Source organism: Falco naumanni, chromosome 3 (genome assembly GCF_017639655.2).
Source record: "Falco naumanni isolate bFalNau1 chromosome 3, bFalNau1.pat, whole genome shotgun sequence".
NCBI lineage: Eukaryota > Metazoa > Chordata > Aves > Falconiformes > Falconidae > Falco > Falco naumanni.
Genome location: NC_054056.1, coordinates 48680704 through 48700102, shown reverse-complemented (window position 1 = coordinate 48700102; position 19399 = coordinate 48680704).

The window sequence follows — 19399 nt, the reverse complement described above, 5'->3', positions numbered from 1 at the left end:
CACCCCCCACACCCCGGGGTGTGTTATCATTACTCTTCACTTATTTTTAAGCAGTACTAAGTTTCACTTTTGAACTCGGTGTTTCAGTATGTCGCTTAAGAGACTGCTCTGCTTAAGTGATTGTCACTCAAATTAGTCCTATTGTTTTGTGATATATAAGTCGTCTTCTACACTGCCTGGATTAGTCAGCTCAATGGCAGTGACAACCATGCATTGTTTGTTGTTAAGAGAGAGGAGTCTCACATGGGAAAACACATGTACATCCAGTCGGGACACATGCATTTCCCACCAGAGAGAGAGGGAGAGGTTTAGCAAACTAGTATTTATTGCTTGTTCTTGCATGCATGTTTTGTGTTTTGGGTATTGCAGCTTGACAACAGGAAATAAGGTATGAAGATATGTTCAGGCATGTAAAGATGTGGTTCTCAGAGGATTAACAGAGGTCCTCTGCAGTTAAAGTATGAACTGATTATTTATAGCTCTGAATTTTGTAACACTGAAATTAGGGTTAAGCCTGAAAATAACAGGTACAAAAGGAAGGATCCAAATCTGTGTAGCCTGAGTTGGCAACGTTTAGAGGGAACTAAAGCCAACGGAAGCTGTGTGAGGCACTTGAAAAAAATAATTTTGTTCCCACAGAAGTGCAAAAGCATCAGTGGAGAAAATTAATTCAATACTTGTATTTGATGATATGATATCAAATATTTAGGAAGAATGTTAAGAAACATGAAGAAGACTTCACCAATTAAACATATTTAACAAAACTGATGTTCTTATGAGGGAATATTACAGTATTTTTCTTAAATATTTTCAGTCTGAAAAAGATTGTTTGCACTGTGCTAACTTTAATATTTGCTATGCTATAAAGTGTAATTTCTGCTCTGAAGGAAGTGAATTTCATAATGTGTATCAATCTACCTGGGTAGAAAAAAAATCCTCAGTCAATGCTCTTCACTCTTACTAGTAACTTTATTCCAGAACAAAATTATGAGTTCAGAAAGCCTGCCAGAAATTAGTTTTATGTAGGTAGACAATGCTGGAAGAGTCGTATCTACTAATTTGTTCTGTCTTCAGTTCTCCAAAGATTCCGGTTGAAAAATAAACTCCAGAGAATAAAACAGGTTTTGCTATTAAAACAAGGGGGATCTTACTGTAACATTGTAAGAGGTCCGAGAGACTTTTGCACTAATGATTGTTATTTTTCCCACTGAAAATGTAACTTCACAAAACTGATCTGAACAAAACCTAGGTCAGTAGTCCAAATAAATTTCCTGCTGTATTTCAAAACAATTTTTCTTGTCTTTCTTTTTAAGAAACTTTCTGTGTTATTTTCTTATAAATACTTGCAAACCCCCCATGCATTTTAATATGGTATATTTTCGTACACTAGAAAGCAAATTTAATTTTTTTTTTTCTGTGGTAATTTGTATAAAGAACAGATATCAAACCAGTCAAATAAGAGTGAAAAAAATATCACTACATACTCCATTTCTTTGGGTTTTCAAACCTAAGTAACACCACTGGAATTGCAAAGTATTTTTTCTTTTCTTGATTATGAATCCATTACAGAAAATATCTTCCATTCTTAGGTAAATAAGAAATTGTATGAATTTATAGACATGAGCGTAAGCAAAATATGAAAAAAAGAATGGACTTCTTGAGTCTGTTCAGTCTGTTTAAATCAACAGGACTGCTAACAGTATGGGTTAGGGCTTTTACATGCATATATAGCTATAATCTCAGTTTGATCAAGATTCTGTTTCCTTATTGTTTTTGCATGGGGGAAATGCTGCTTTCAAATGCATGGGTTTATTACATTCCAGAATTAAATGTGTTACTATTTTTTCCTGGAAATTAGACTTGCTTCCCATGTGCATAACTTAATTTGTAACTTTTCATCAGAAGCTGCCATTCTAATTTTATTTATTAAAAGCAGTTGCCTCTGTGATAAAACTATTTCTTGACAAGGTGACACAGGCTTTTCTCTAGGAACTACTCATGTTAACAATGACATTGGTTTCAGAGAATAAAATAATTCAGCATTAATCATAAAGTTATTAATGATTTGCTAGATGAAAACATCAAAATAGATTTTTTAACAAAAACTTGCAACTTTTATTCTGTTTTAAGTGTCTTTTGCTTTGCATTGAGCTTCTGAGCAGAAAGCATTAGGAGGGCTTTTCCTCTTGATTAAAGATTGACATGCATAACTCTTCATGCACTGAAATGAAAATGTGCCCCTTAGAGCAATGGCACTCGACCTTTAACAACCGAAGAGCCATTTAAAATCACAAAGAGGCACACAAGTCAAAAATACAAAAATGCGTGTGGCGATTTTATTAAAATTTATGAATGAATGCATTCATCAAAAACAGTTAAGAAAATCCAAAGGCACTCTGCAATTTGTGTCACAGGGCAAAGTAATTGATTGGGTAGATTGTATGTTTTTACAAGAAGTAAAAAAGAAACTTTACATACGTAAATGGAAGGAAATGGTGAAAGATATCATCCAACAAGTTTGCAGAATAGCTGAAAAGAAACAGAACTGAGCCAGCATGTCATGCGATTTCTCACTCAGACCCATGATAAAAGCTCTATACAGGCCTCTGAAGAATGAATTCCATAGGTTGAGTACCACTGCCATTAAATACTGTAGGTGCTGAGGTTGTTTTCATTTTCCTTTACTGTTCCTTTTGAAGTTATTCAGTGTGAATATCAAGTAACATTTTTAATGCTGTGGTGATAGATTCTCCTTTTAACAGAGTATTTTGCAACTAGGACAGCGTTTCCATCACTGAATGCAGATTTGGCTGTAGAGAAAGGCAAAACTCCCTTCTCCGATTATATTCAGTTATCTAACCTGAAAATCACTGCTGCATATTCTGCGTTTGTTCTGTACAATAAATTCCCATTTGATTTCCAGAGTAAATCTGTGTAAAGGCTGAGTCAAGAATTGCAATAGCAATCCACAGTGGAAAGGAGATTCTTCCTATGTGTGCTGCTGCTGCAGGATGTCAGTTCTGAAGCAGAGAGCCAAACTCAGCTTCGTGCTACCTCCTTTCAGCCCTTTTTGAACTTGATGAGGCTATGGAGGGTAAGGAATTGGGGTTTTACTTATTATGAAGCTGTTTAATGCAAGATGTATGGGAAAGAAGTACCAGCTATGAAATGTAAATGCTGAAAAATGGCATGACTCTGTTTAACTCCTTGTTACTTTACAATGCTATGGACAAAAATTGGAGCTGACATTTCTCTTTGATCTGGTTTACCCATCTCGCTCTGCTGCTATCAGCAGTGTGTGACAGCAGCAGACATTAGCTAGGAAAGAGGGAATAGGGAAGAAAGAAATGTAATCCTCCCTGTGGCCTTCATGGGAGAATAGTGAATTAGAGCCAGACGTTACACTTTTAGGTGGACTTAGAAAACAATGCCCTTCTCACAGCAACTGTGTATGCGTACCAGGATATTGAGGAATGCAGTCACATGGACTCATTTATTTGCAAAATTAATAAAGACAAAAAGACAGAAGGAAAAATTGAAAAAGTGGAATACACCTGAACCCCTGCTTACAACATGATGTTTTGTTTCATTCTGCTTAGATTACATAGTACAAATCATGATGTGCATCTTGTTCATGTGCATCTTCCTTGCTTTGAATTTTGTCATATTTTTAGTTTCTGTACCAAGGGAACAAGAATGGTCAGAGGAATGGAGCAAATTCTGTGAGAGTAAAGACACTATTACCTTCAGATTTGAAAAGAGGTAGCTACAAGGGGATATGGTAGGTATTGATAAAATTGTGAATCACTTGGAGAAGACTGAATAGAAAACGACTTTAAGTATTTCAGTACAAGGTTTGCAGGGCACCCAAAGAAAGCAGTTTTAAGCCACATACACAAAAAAAGGATGCTATGGACTCTCTAATCAAAGAATTTAGAAAGGAGTGAATACATTCAAGGAAGATTAGTCCAGTCATGCTAGAAACTTTCCAGCCTTTCATGCCTTTCTCTCTTAATTCTCCACCAAGTGCCCACTACTGCTCTTAGTTGGAAAGAAAATTCTCTACTAGTTGGCTGACAATATGGTGGTTCCGATACTCCTATCGTGATTTCAACAGTTTCAGTGTGGGTTACTCAAAAGTGTTTCTGTTTCTAAGATTCAAATCCATCATGCTTTCTTGTGAGGTTCTATTTGTGTTAATAGTTCAAGACACAGAATATAAAATGCTATTTTATCTTTGTTTTAAAAATTAAATATATAATGTTTATGTTAGCATAACCATCCTGCTGTTTCTTCCTTGCTTACCTCACAGCTTTGTGATGATTTAAAATGCAGAACACTGCTTCCCAAATACTGTAATTCATTTACATAATGCCACTCTTTTTTTCCCTGTTATTCCCCATTTTCATTTTCTTTACATTTTAAGAACATGCCAGACTATCAGTAGAATGAAAACAATACTTGGAATTTTAAATTATGATTTCTTTTCTTTCTTATGACATAATTTCTGGCATGTTAGACAGTCTGATTTACTAAAATGAAGCTTTATATTTGGTTGGTTGGTGAATTAAGGAGGAAAAGGAGACGGCAAATTTCTTCAACTTGTGATGAGATCAGCTTCCATATGATCTTTGTAACAAAGGGCATGGAGAAGACTGAGGTACTCAATACCTTTTTTGCCTCATTCTTTAGTGGTAAAATTAGCTTTCAGGAATCCCCAGTCCCTGAGGCTGTTGGCGCAAGTCAGGAAAAAGGAAACCTTACCCTTGGTAGATGATCAGCTTAGGGTACACTAAATAAATGGAACATAAACAAGTCTATGAGACCCAATAGGTTGCATCCACAAATGCCGAGAGAAGTGTCTGATGTCATCATGAGGCCACTCGATTATCTTTGGAAGGTCATAGTGACTGAAGGAGTTTCCTGACAACTGGAAGATGGCAAATGCTATCTCTATCTTCAAGAGTGACAAGGAAGAGAATCCAGAGAACTGCAGACTAGTCAGCCTCACTGATTATGTGCAACATGATGCAGAAATAATTCTGGAAGGTATTTCTGGATATGAGGGACAAGAGGTGATTGTGAGTAGGGGAAATCATGCTTGACCAACCCGATAGTCTGTGATTAGTTGACTAACTTGGTGGGTAAGCAGACAGCAGTGGCTGCTATCTTCACTTCAATAAAGCTTTCAGTGCTGTCACCTGTGACTTCCTCATTGACAAAGTGATGAATTGCAGTTAGATAAAAGGACACTGAGGTGGATGGGAAAACAGTCTGAACTGTTGTGCTTGAAGGGTTGGGCTCACAGGCATGATGTCCATCTGAAGTCTTGTCACTGGTTCTGTAATCCAGGGGTTGATACTAAGGCCAGTACTGTTTAGAATCTTTTTTAATAACCAGGATGATGGGACAGAGTGCACCCTCAGCAGATTTGCAAATGTAGAATGCTTGATACACCAGATGACTGCATTGCCATTAAGTGGGATCTTGAGAGGTTGTTGAAGTGGAACAACAGGAATCTCCAGAGCTAAACAAAGGGAAATGCCAAGCCTTGTCCCTGTGGTGAAGAAACCTCAGGCACCCACCCAAACAGACTGGGGGATGACTGACTGGGAAGCAGCTCCACAGAAAAGGCTCAGGGCTCTTGGTAGACACCAAGTGGAATGTGAGCCAGCAAATTGCCCTTGCTGCATAGGTGGTCAGCAGCAGCCATGCTGCATTGGAGAGAGCTTCACCAGCAGGTCTGAGGGTGGTGATTCTTTTCACCCAGCTGGAGTGGTGTGTCTGGGTCTGGGCTGCCCAATGCAAGAGAGACTTAGGCATGCAGAAGGAAGCAAGGCAAGTGAAGGGCTACAAAGATCCTGAAGGGATTGTAGCTTCTGACATATGAGAGGCTGAGAGAGCTGGGATCATTTAGACTAGAGAAGGGAAGGCTCAGGAGTAAATCTTAGTGTGATAGAAGGGAGAGTAAAGAAAAAAGCAGACAGACTCTTTTCGGTGGTATCTACTAAAAGGTTGAGAGGTTCTGGGCACAAACTGAAACACAGGAAATTCTACTTAAACATAAGAAAAAAAAAAAGTACTGCCAGGGTGATTGTTCACTGGAACAGGTTGTCCACAGAGGCTCTGAACTCTCTGTCCTTGGAAATATTAAAAAATGCAGCTTGCCAGTATCCTGAGCAGCCTGTTGTAGCTGATCCTGCTTTGAGCTGTGGGGTTGAACTAGATAACCTCCAGAGGTCCTTTCTGATCTTAATGGTTCTGTGATTCTGTGAGTATTGCCAGCAACACCCACGTGAGAGGTAGCATCAAGTAAAGTGCTACATGGGCAAAAAGCATTTGTGTGGTACTCAGTGGAGTATTGTACATGGTAGTGATGATCAGGAGCCAAAACAGGACATCTAAGATAACCAGGTTCCTGATTGGTGCAGAAACTGTGCTACATGGATGTGTCATGTTTTGCCAGTGTTCTTTACTAAGTTGTGTTATATGGATTTAGTTTACACAGATTTTAAAATTCCAGAAATGTCTGTGGAAGATCATTGTTGAATGGGCCGTATCTAGAAAAGATTCCATGTCTAGTAATAATGAAGACTTTGATCTGGAAAAAATATATAATCTGGCAGGAATAACAGAGAGATTAACAGTTCTGGGGCTAGGTGGTTAGGTCTTGATGCATTCATGAAAAAGATGAAGTTATGAGGGGTGGGAAGGACATACAAAATTACATGTCAAGGAGCACTGTGTACAGCTACAGTAGTTAGAGTTGCACTGTAAGAAGCAACTAGTCATAACAATGGAGGGTTTGAATGGCAAAGCTGAGGCAAAAAAGGAGACTATGCTCCTTGAATATTATAACAGGGAAGTAATGAACAAATACATAGGTATATCCATGCACTCAATTTTAATATCCACATTTTAAAGGATGCTCAAAATTGAAGAGAAGGCCCACAGAAGGCCCAGGAGGAAGCATTTTACTGCAAGAAGTGTAAAGATCATTCTGCTTATTGTATTAAGAGTGTCAGAGGTGGTTTGATCTCACTGTAAAAGTAATGTCAGGAGAGGTAGTGTGGGATACCGAAGGCTTTTTAATCTAGTAGAGAAAGGCATAATTAGAAGCAATAGCTGGAGGCTGAGGCAAGGCAGAGGCATCTGAGAAATCAAGTGCACAGTTTTACAGTAGGTCTGAGAAACCCTTGAAATGGATTACTAGGGTAATGTCGTGGCTTTAGTTCTCATGGTGTCTTCAGCTCAAGACTGGACATCTTTCTGGAAGGTGTGTTAACTGCTGCACACAGTGAAAACAAGATGAAAGGCAGACTTGTTATTAGTCAGGTCAGTTTTGCTCAACTGATAATGGATGCCCTACAAATGAGCTCTATGCCACTGCAGCTGGGGAATAAAGCTGTCTGCCCTGTTACTGACTGTATGAAGTTATCTTAAGGTTAACTGGATAGTACAACAAAATAACTGCTTTTGGCCTTAAAATCTGTGGTTTGCATAGAATGAAAGAGCTCTCTACTACGGATTTCTAACCTTAATTATCCTGCCTTGCTCTGCCTGAACAGCTGTAAGGCAACATCACAGCCACCAGCTCTATGGCCTGATCTGGTTGTCTTCAAACAGCAAGGTTTGTGTGTTAAATGTATTCTAAATATTGTATAAACTGAGTTTGGGTACACAAAACTGAAGGAAGAGTTTCAAGGTACTTCATGTAAGCATTATACGCTATTCTGACTAAAGGTGATAGAACTACTATGCTCTATCTAAAAATGAATCCATTTTAATGCAAGGTGTCAACAGGTTAATATTTTATAGCATAAATACTGGCAGAGAATCCCTGCATTCTTCCCTACTTACATTTTAATGAGCTCAGTAAACTGAAACAATAATCTTAATAGTAAGGAAAAACAAGACTAAATTACAAGTTCAGAGGCTATTGTCAATTTTACAAATCCAACAATACCCTGCAGGGTTCCAGGTTTGTTTCTAGCTGCTCAGGAAGCTTGTGTGATTTGCTCACACATTTTTTCTTATACCCCAGAGCTGTGCATCTGCTGGAGTCAGGGATCTAATATTCTCTTTGAACTTCCTTAGCATCCTAGTGCATGCTGTGATCCATAATTAGTGCATGCACACACACTAGCTATATTAACTCCTAAATGTCAGAAGTTTTGCTGTGTCCAGCACCTGGTTTAGGTGCTGCACAAGAAGAATACAACTCTTGCTCTAACCTTAAGGTTGAAAGTCTGCTGTTATGACTTGTATAGAAAACACAACCTCTTATTTTTCAGATTTGATACTATGATGCAATTTTCCACATGTGAAAGAATACCTAGGATCAAGGAAGCAACTGCAAATGGCACAGAAACCTGAACTGCTTAAAGTTCAATTAGTGATAAGAGATGTAATTGCTAATGCCCCTGGAAGACCAAGATACTTTCTTTGTCTGTCCATAGGGCAGCATGGTTGAGATGTGTCAGTATGTATCACTTCTGGAGAGAGATCTTTGAACCCAGAAAGCAGTTGGTTTTTTTGTGGTGTGTGTGTTTCTTTCAAAGAAAAAACATGAAAAAACAAAAACCCACAAAACCCCCCAACCCAAATAAAACACTTGGACCTTGCAGTCAGTGGGATAAGAATGCAAATAAATCTGACAAGTTGTGTCATTTGTGGGCATTCTTACCAGGGATTTGAATGAGTATGTACCAACCTGTCTAAAATAACTGGATAAAATCCACCAGATTTCATGGTATTCAGATTCCTAACAGTGGTTTTCTTTTTTTTTTTAACATGCCACTGAAGTGTGCCAGGCTGTTACTGAAGTACCACAGCATGTATTTTTGTGAAAATTACTTTACAATATTTTGCACCAATTTGCTGTTCTGTCAAACTTTTTTTTTTTTTTTCCAACTCTCTCAGAAGCTTCTTGATACAACAGGCACACACACCATTACTTCCCAGGTTATTAGATAACCTTTATTCAGGCTGAGTTGTTGCCTTTATCCATTCTTCTCTAATGCAAAGCCTGCTAATTGTATTCATATAAATGTAAACAAAAGGAGAAACAGAAGACAACTCCGAAAGTTCATGCCTCTCTGTTTAACAGATGGCCTGGTCTAATGAAACATGTTGGAGTGTGGGCTGTATAGATTTCACATGTGCTAAGTTTTCCAGGGTGAACAAGAATGGTTGCATTAAGCACACTGTAAACATATCGTTGCAAGAGGTGAATGTCACAGAATTATCATTTGATTTAAAGCCAGCTCTGTGACTGAATGTCCAGGTGTCACAGCAAGATCAGAGGATGCCAACACGTTTCTAGCATGTGAAGTCCTTCACATCCTTGCTCCATCCCACCTCCTAGAATCCAGGATGTAGCTGAATGTCCTGCAGGTCAGGCTGTCCCACAGGTCCAGCAGAGAAGGACCTGCAAGTGATGTATTTGTTAAGTTGCCTCTCAGCTGAGATACAATCTTACTGATGTTAATCACTTTTTAAGGATGTGGTGAAATGCAGTCAATGCATGCTGTATTCACAGAATTCTTAGACTTATTTACCAGATGTAACTTTTATACAATTAATATATAATGATGTATTCTGATAATGTATGTCCATGTTAAGGTTCTGCCCTCTGCAACTAGCAAATATTTAGGACAAAAATATGGCCATTCATTATTATTATTTATTTGTGCTTTTATAGTACTACTGAAAAATCCTACATGTGACCACAGCTGGTTTCTTTGCAGATTGCAATTAAACTGTCTTCTGATCTGCAATCCTAGACAAGAGGAAAAATAATCAGAGTTTAAATATTGGGTTAAAAAAGGATTTTATCATGTTATAACTGGTGCTCTGGTGTCAGCTGGCCCACATCATATTTTGATTTCCTATGGTAGCAGTTAAGTTAAATGTGATTGCCATTGTTCACTACAAGGGCATGCGGGTATGAGAAACAAAAGTGCTGCTTGGAGCATCCAAGATTCAGAAACAAGTCATCTACTCTTAATGATGACCTCACTTTTACTCCTTTCTGGAGACGCGAAGAGAGAAGTTCCTGCCATGTTCTTCTTTTAGTAATATAGATAAAAACCTGGATGTAAACAGAAATCCTTTTGAGATTAAAGCTATTATTAAAGCTGCTGAACATGGGTTAGATTGGTATTATTGTGGAAACACCAATGAAGTAACACCTGTGATAAATTATCAGCTGCATAACATATTCATTGAAGCAGAAAGTTTTTTAGGCTAGCAAATTGTCAGAATACACAAATAAAAAGATATTTTAATCTGAAATCTGTAACCTAGAGCAAATGTGTAGCAAGTCTTACTCTTTTTATAATTATTAAGCAAAAATGTACACTATGCTACTTGCATATGCTTAAGATACCAAGTGATCAAAAGCTTAAGGTGAAGTATTCTTTTAGGAAGACCTGTAGTTTGGCCAATGTGTGACTTAAAAGCAGGTAGTAGAGAATTTCTTATGAGGCTTGCATTGGTACAGCATGAAGTATAACATGGAACTAAGCTGTACACCAGGGAAGGGATACGAGTTCTGTATGGCTTCCATCTCCATCAAGAAGCTAAAATGTGAGTACACAGATAAATAAAACTGTCAGAAAGTTTGTGGGTGGGTTGTTTGGGTTTTTTTGGAGTGGGTGGGTGTTTATTTGTGGTCTTGGTAGGGTTTTTTTTAGAAAATAATCTTCAGTAAAAAAGCTGCATAGCAGCAAAGAAAGAAGTACTGTATTTGTCTGGTGATGTTCAAACAAAGCATGGGAGCGCAGGGAGCTTTAAACTCACTGCCTGAAGATTATTTCTATTCCATTGCTCCATGGCAACTTTGACCAATTCAGGCCAGTTTTTAGAAACTCTTGCAGCATGAGTATGTAGTTCTGCCTACCACATCATCTTCCAATTGTCTCTGAAATGTGGATTAAGAGTAGTTGATCTGAGTGTTTGCAGGTGCTGGGATGATTGTGAAGCAGTAAATTAGCCCTCCAAGCTCTACTCTACAAGACAAATACATATTGCAATAGATATTAACGTGTTCTTTCTCTCCCTCTCTCAGTGTAAGTTCTTTCAGTTTGCTTAGAAAAGCAAATGTGAAGCTATCTTCAATCAGATCATACATGTGCATTAGCTCTGCACATCTATCTCTATGTTTGTTCTACAGTCCTTTGCAAAGTGCACAGTGTGGATATGGGTTAGGCTTTTAGCTCCCTACCCAGTTAGAGCATATCATAAAGCCTAAACTAGATCAGTCAAAGGAACCAAAGGAGTTTCCAGTTTTATTTGATTCAGAGAAACAGCTGAAATTTTCCTTTACAAGTACAGTACATTTGGGCCTTCAGCTATAGTGAACTACCACTGGAAAACGATAGTTTATCATTCACAGCAGTGAGAAAGAAGGTCATACAAGGATCACCTCTCCAATGACATAAACATGAGACTTTTCTCACAAGCTGTCAAACTTCAATTGTTGGTGAGATCTGTTGTGTCAGTGTTTCATAATAATTGCTTCTAAGTCTTGTTAAGGGTCTGAAACAAATTACCTGGGTGACATGCTTTTGGCACCAGTGAAAGAACAGCGAGGGGAATACATATTGCATAACAGGCTTGCCTATCAAGATTTTCTTTGAGTTTATTGCAGCAATTTTACTTTTATTTTGGTATTTCGAATAATGGAAAGTAAGAGTTGCAAGTTGTCTCATGCTTACAAGGAAACATTTGTTCCCTGGGTAATAGTCTAACTGGCGAACATAAACTCATTCATAAGAATAGACTTCTTTTTAAGAAGAGGCATTTTAAACAGAAAAATGTTAATCCTTTCAGTTATGAAGGCCTTTCTTTAGTTTTAAAAAGTAATATTAACTGTCTTTGCACTGTAAGTCAGGTACTATTTCTTTTATATTATATGCAATAAATGGATGGCAGATTATATATATTAATGAAAATCAGCAACACACCTGTCCTAACCTACAGAAATGCACTGGTCTGCAGCAATACATCAAATTAAATGTATATTTTCTGTGTACAATTTATATATATTTCTTTGTCAACCGCTTTAGAGACTGTGAAATGGCTTACTACTTGCAAAATGCTGCTTCTCTTTGATTATGTGTAATGAGATTTATATGAGAAGATGGAAAGGGGTTCCAGGGTTGGGTTTTTGTTGGTTTGTTTTTTTGTTGGTTTTGTGGTTTGGTTTTTTTTGGATTGTGTGTGTGTGTGTGAGGTGTTTTGGTTGTGTTTTTTTGTTAGTTTGTTGTGGTTTTTTTACATTGACCAAACATGTGAACAAAACCCCACTGAATGAAGAAGAGATCACCCTGTGTTTTTACTCTCATAAGCATATTTCATACAGAAGGTCAGCTAGGTGAGCCCCATACCTTGCAAAACTTGCAATGTCAACGAGTCAATACAAGTATAAAATAACTCAGAGGCAGAGAAGATGGACACATGCTTGATTACTTACTTGTGAGTGCCACTTCTTTAGGCTTTTATTTAAAAAACAAACCAGCCAAAACCTCTCTGCTTGCAGGGCCAGGTCTGTTTTTCAGGTACAAACTGCTTTTTGGATTTGATAAACAGGACACATCAACTAACAATTTAAACTCTAAAGCCATAGTAATAGGTATGTGGCTTTTTCCCAGAGGCTTGAAGTTAAAATGCTACAAGTGCTGCAGAATGGCAGCTAAACACATGTCCCTTGGGCTCTGCAAAGCTTCATTGTGCACAATGATGGAAATGTGAAAAACAAGTTGAATGCAGATTTGGCTGTTTTCACCAAGCTGCAAAAGCCTAGAGGATTTGGTTGTTTATGTCAGGGGATAAAATTCTCATTGCTTAGTTTAAAACAAGAAGTCACTATGCTGAACTTCACTTTTTACTTTGTGCAGGACCAAAGAAATAGAAGTCTTAATTAGGAGCTTGCAGACATGATGTTATCCTTAAAATGGACATATTACACTGCATAAACCAAAAATGTCCTTTCTTTTTAAACAGGTTTTCTTTGACAATTTTCCCTTGTGCTATCATGCTTTCGGTTATGTTGTTGTTGACTGATCATCTAAATACCACCTCAGTACCTGGATTTGATGCAGTCTTCCTCTCAGTTGTTCTTATACAGTGCTGCACTTCACTGTCACTTGTTCCTTTCAGTTTCCAAGAACTGAGGAGTTACCGTCCTGGCCCTGTGCCTCCACCCCAGTGCAGCAAGGGCCTGAGATGTGGTGGAGATGCTCTCTGACCTGCGCAGTGTAAGCTCTTCTGAATGTGCTGACACCACTAAGGGTTTTTTGAATAGTGCTGCTTAGTTAGAAAGCTGAGGTCTCTTAGGGAGAAGCAGCAGTTGATGTGCAATAGGAATTACCGTATTTTTTATTAACAGCTATTATTTTAAGCGTTTGTGTAGTCATGCGGTTGATTATCAGCAAGCACATAATTCCCTTAAATTTGCATTTGCTGGGTGCCAGTAACAGTACAGGACTAAGGGCTGAGGTTTGCACTTGCAGCTTGCTTCTGTCTTTGTAGCCTACTGTAAACAGCATAAAAGCTGTAGTGTGTAGGGACTGATTAGTATTCTAAAATAGTTTAAGAGCCCTCTGATGGGCTTCCTTCACATGTATTAAGTCAGTCATGAGTACCAGCACTAAAAGAGACATAAATTAAGCCATGTATGTTAGTATGTAATTGGCAAATGCAGTTATATGGACCTTTCTCTGGTAATATATTTTTAATACATTGAGTCAGCTGCAAAGATGCAACAATAGTCTTTCCCACTAGGTAAAGAACCCAATTTCATTATGTGTTTGCTCAGCACAGGAACAAATGTAGACCACAGTGTGGTCTACATTCCTATGGGGTTCTGAGTATTATTGCAAAATAATGCCAATAATGCTATAAAGTGGTTGACATTATTATGGTGACGATGTGTATGTGAAGTTTCACAAACAACTCTTCCCATACTCCTTGGCATCCAACCACCATTCTGCAGAAACACAGTCATTTCACTTCATTTCCAAAATAAGACAAAGTCTTCACCTCTTGCTGAGAAAATACAGTCCTACAAAACTATGCACTATTTATCACATATGGCTTGTCAACCCAAACCAAGCACTCTTCTTAACTGCCCACAAACTGACAGTGAGAAATATGGTTCTGTCACATTTTATTCTCCACATGCATTCTAGAAATAACCCTATTTCAAATCCATTGTTCATCTATGATCTGGACAGCCCAGGATACTCTTCCCACCCTCCAAAGTATATAGTGGCTGTAAAACTTCACAACAGCTCCCTGATTTGCCTCCTAATACAGATCAAATACCACACTATAAGAAGTTTAGGTACATGAGCAGTTTCATGCCTAATTACTGTATTTGTGTGTGCAAAATTAGAGGCTCAGTCTAGAACATTTGGCTCCAAGTTGTTTCAGACTTGGTTCAGGAGTATGGATTTTCCTTTTTATTTATTTTACTATTATTATTTTTCAAGTCATATAGGTCTAAACTCTGGTGTCAAAGTAATTCTTGGTGTAACAAATTTTACTTCAACCTTTCTAATGTTCTAAAAAATTATTTACCATGGAGTGACATATATCTTTATTCATTTGAGAGTCCAAATGAAGGTCTTTCACAGTTGTTTAGAAACTAATCTGCAAATCTGTTAAAAAGTAATGACTAAAATATTTTGTCATAAACTTTTGTGACAGGAGTCTTTGCATTTCAAATTTATTTTTCCTGTTAAGTAGAAGACACGTGTTCTCTGAAAAGTCCATTTGGGCCTTTTTGATAAAGATTATTTGCAGAGAGCTGAAGGCCAGTGAATTCCCCTAGCCTCAGACTGGGCTAGAGGAACAGCCATTGCCTTTCACATCCCTACGCCACTGAGTAAATTTCGAATCTGTGTTGTTCATAGACTTCATCAGTCCAATCCCATTCTTGCAGCAAGGAGCCATGATGAAGAATAACTTTGGCAGAAAATGCTTATGGTGTTACGGTATTGTCCTGTTACTGCCTAGCATCATGGCTGGCTCAAAGGTAAGTGGTCCATCCTCTGTCTGCTGAGATTTTGGGATTAGTTCTTATTCCAGAGCAAGCAAGCTGACTGGACAAGTGGGAAGAGTTGATCATATATCTGTGGCACTTCTACCAGTGTAGTTACTTCTAAATCTTAGACCTGAAATCAGTGTATTTTTGCCCTACGTTTTGTGAGGAGCAGTCTTTCCTACAATAATCTGAAGGCATGATCAGATAGGCCACTGCATATCAATTAAGTCCTATTGACTTCAGTGACACAGGATATGACCATACACCTTCTGTGATTTATATGGTGCTGTAAGCTAAAATATCTTTTACAGAATGATGGTCAGTGCAGTTTTCTGACAGCTAATTATGTGACTCTCACAATTTGGAAGTACTAAACAAGATTTCTGTCATAAACAACATCATAAATCTAGAAAAAAATCAAGTTTTATTGTAATGCATGGAAGATTAGATCATGTCTTGAGGTTCCTTTGTGTCTCCTCTCTGCACTGGTGGAGTTGTGCTGCCTGGATCTAGGCCTACTGTAAAATGCTGTTTCTGCCATCAGAAATGCCAAGTCCTACCAATAAAATCCTGGGGGAAGGGGGGGGGAGGAAATTAAAATTGAGTCTGTAACTTTGTCAAACCAACTGAGTTCAGAAGGTTCCCTGACACATAAAAATGATTAAGCAGATTTTTTTTGATATTATCTTTTTTTTAAAGAGTACAGATTCAAAAAAACCATGCCGGTGTCAGGGCTTTTGGTTTTCCTTGCTTCAGTCCACTGTGAAATCATGTAGACAATGAGTACTGTGATTTTTTTTTTTACAACAGAAATCAACATTTTCCAAGTTTAACTCTAGTTTAAAGCTAATCTCATTCTGTGACCACATAAAACTTCTAAGGCATGTCGTGCGTACAAGCTCAGTGATCAGTGATGACGCACCATACTGTTTACTGGATCAGCCAATCCAACATTTAGCAAACTTATAGGCAAAATGAAGTCAGACACTGCAACTACAAGGCAATTTCCTTTTCAGAGTTGAGATCAATATTTACTAGCTTTCTACAATGTTGCCTATGCTTGCTTGATCAGCATCTGCTTCTGAAGACCATTGATTGTCCAGAAGGCCCTTTCAAAGGCAGATAATGCTCTTTTCAAATACACTTTGTATTGATCAGCAAAAAGAAAGTTTTTGATGGTGCAGAGTGCAAAAGCCATTTATAAAGATTAAGGACAGTGATATGTCACTGTGGGTCACAGTGAGGTTGAATTAATATGGGCTAATGCATGTTCTACTTTTGAAAACAATAGACAAAAGTATTTGAGGATTTAAGTGATAGTATGCCTCTACTTGCAAAATACCTGCTATACTATCTCCAGGGAATTAAACCTTTCTCCTTCAAAAATGAATTGCTTGTACATACTCTCCAGTCTCTTCCCACATGACTGTTTGTATTCTGCGTCTTATGGCAAATTAATATATTAACTTGATGGACTGTGGAATTTGATAAAACAAGAAAAAAACCCTTTAATTTTAGGTGTTCTAAACCAGTATGAAATAGAGATGCAGTCAGAATTTTTATGGCAAATTAAATAGGCCACAGTAATAGAATAATACCTTGGAATTTCACAAAAAAAAAAAAAAAAAAAAAGAAGATTAATTCAGAACTATATTTCAGTGACTTTCACAAGATTTATATTTGATTCTTCTCTCCTCATTTTTTCATGTTTGAGGAACATGGTGTATCTGCATTTTGTCCTAGAAATTTAAGTGTGTGTTCTGAAAGCCAGTGTATCATCCTGAAAGACAAAAGATGTTTATATTCACAGAGATTTTTGTGTAAGAGTTGGTGCTATGAGAATTCAATACAGGAGAGGCTAGGAAGAATTAATAGGGCTTCTTCAAGCACATCATGGACCAGTTATGCTTCTAAAATACACAAAATGAAAAGAGCATATATGATCTGCTGGTGTCTACATCTCTCCAACAATAATAACTGCAGCATATCTATGAAACAAGCATTTGGTTTCCTAGATGGAGTTCTCTGCAAATGCCAAGGTTGATCACTGGGATGTGCTGCATATCTCTCATTTAAGTAAACAGCAATAGCATGTATGTTCAAGGACAAAATTATATTCTGAGTCTTCTAGCAACTTCAATAACATATATTGTTACATACAGGAAAGATGTGTCTCTCCTGAGCCTCTTGTCAAAACTCTCTCTACACATACGAATTTTCTTTAAAAAAACCCAAAACCAAACCCAAAACATTATATCCACCAAGGGCATGTAACTTTCTATTGTCTTAACTAAAGGAAATTGATAATGATTAATTGATACACTTACCAGATCACTAGAGCCCACACACAATTTCTCTGGGGCTTTCTGCATATTATGTTGTTCTTGGCTCCTTTAACAGGCACTTTCTCTCCTCCTTTGGTCATGATGCATTGAAATAGTCTTTTATGCAACAGGTGAAACTTTCTGGTAGTACTTTCAAAGACAGAAAGTACAAAATAAACTGCTACTAATTTTCCCAGGCATCCCTAACAGTCCTTATAGAACAACACCTTAACGTGTATGTAAAATAAAGAAAATACAAGCTGGAGAGTTGTCAACAGTTTGAATTTAGTTATGAATGTCCAAGGAAATATATTCTGACCCAAAATGTATAGTTGTACTAGCACAGAAGAAGCCCAGGAAGGCTGAATTCTTTCTGGGGTGGCCAAGTATACATGTGACAAACACTTGTCTGAAATAGAAAAGAGGCTACTTCTGGTTTGCTTTCTCCCCTTTCCGTAGAGAAGCCAGGGTTTTTCCCAATTTGGCGTTGAGGCTTCCTTTGAAAGTTTACTTTTGCTCTTTTAAACTCATTGAGGGTTTTTTAATAAACTTTTCTTGGTTTTCATCCACCTCAGGTCCCTGAAGAAGGTCACTGCCTCCAAATGTTTTATCATTATTTTCTTGTAATGCTATTATATAATACCTTTAATATGGTGGATCCTGTCAAAGTGAAACCTAAACTGGGTTAATCTAAGATTTTATCTCTATGGTTGTTTCTTCTTGTCCAGTTGGGGACCTCTGTTTTCAGATACGATTTTTATTTCTGTTCCATAAGGTTGGTGTGTCCTTACCAGATCACAGCTTACAGCCTCACCCCTTTCTTCAGATGTCAGCTGATACTTCGGTTGCCGTTATATTTTCCTAAGACATCGCATATTTGGTTACATTACTTATTCCACTTCTTTATGTACACATTACCCTATTTAGAACAGAACTTTTGCTTCTTTGCAACCTTTAAGATAGCTTGTGTCATTTAAATTATTTTGAGTTTATAAGAGGGTAATTTCTTGAGTACACATGCATTATGCATTTTTAAAAGTCTGTGGTCTTTGCATTTAACACCTTAGTGCCTTTCAAAGAGGTCTCCACTTGTTTTGAGAGAAAAAACATCTACTATTGCTATCAATATTTTTCTTATTAGTTTTTCCATTCTCTCTATTTTGCACATATCATAAATGACAATATTAAGCTCTATAACAAATTTTTTAACAACTGTATATCTCATGTCAGTGAAAAAAGTATCAGCTGTCACCATGATTAATGAGCAAACTCCAGTGGAAGAAATAACATGAATACTCTGCACACAAAGAGGTATTGCAATACAGATATTTTATTACCCATGTCTACAAATGAGCCAAATAACTACACACCCACATAACATGTGTTTATGGTTGATATAATTGAAGAAAATTTGCCAAGAATTACAGTTTTCATAAAAACAATAAATGTTTGTTGAGTATGTAATGCTAAATTCAGTGGCACTTAAGACTAACCATGTCAAAGAAAAAAAAAGAAAAAAACCCCAAACAAATCCCAAAAGACACCAAATTCTGCATCTTGACTGAAAAAAAGTAATGGATTGTTTTTTAAACCTAAAAAAGACACCTGAAGACAGTGAAATTATTATTATTATTGTTGTTGTGGTGTTCTTATTATGCCATTTATATTCTATTAAGGGTTATGGCAAAATAATGTAATTTCAATCTTTATTATTGAACCGAAGCAATTTTGACAATTCAGAGCAGTGGTTTTTGTCTGGAGAAAAAAAAAACCCACAGCACAATTTTTTTTTTTATTTAATGGGGCAAAAAGACAGCCAAAATGATGTGGTTTAATTTACGAATTAACTACAAAATAAATAAATAAAAAGTATAATACCTACACTGTAGTACAATCTATGGTTTTATTTTTCTTAAGACTTGACTGTGTGGTAATCAAAACATATAAAAGACTCCTTGACATTATTGTAATGAAACAAGCCATTTAGAGGTATTGCATTTAGAAAGTCTTTTTTTCCTACAAG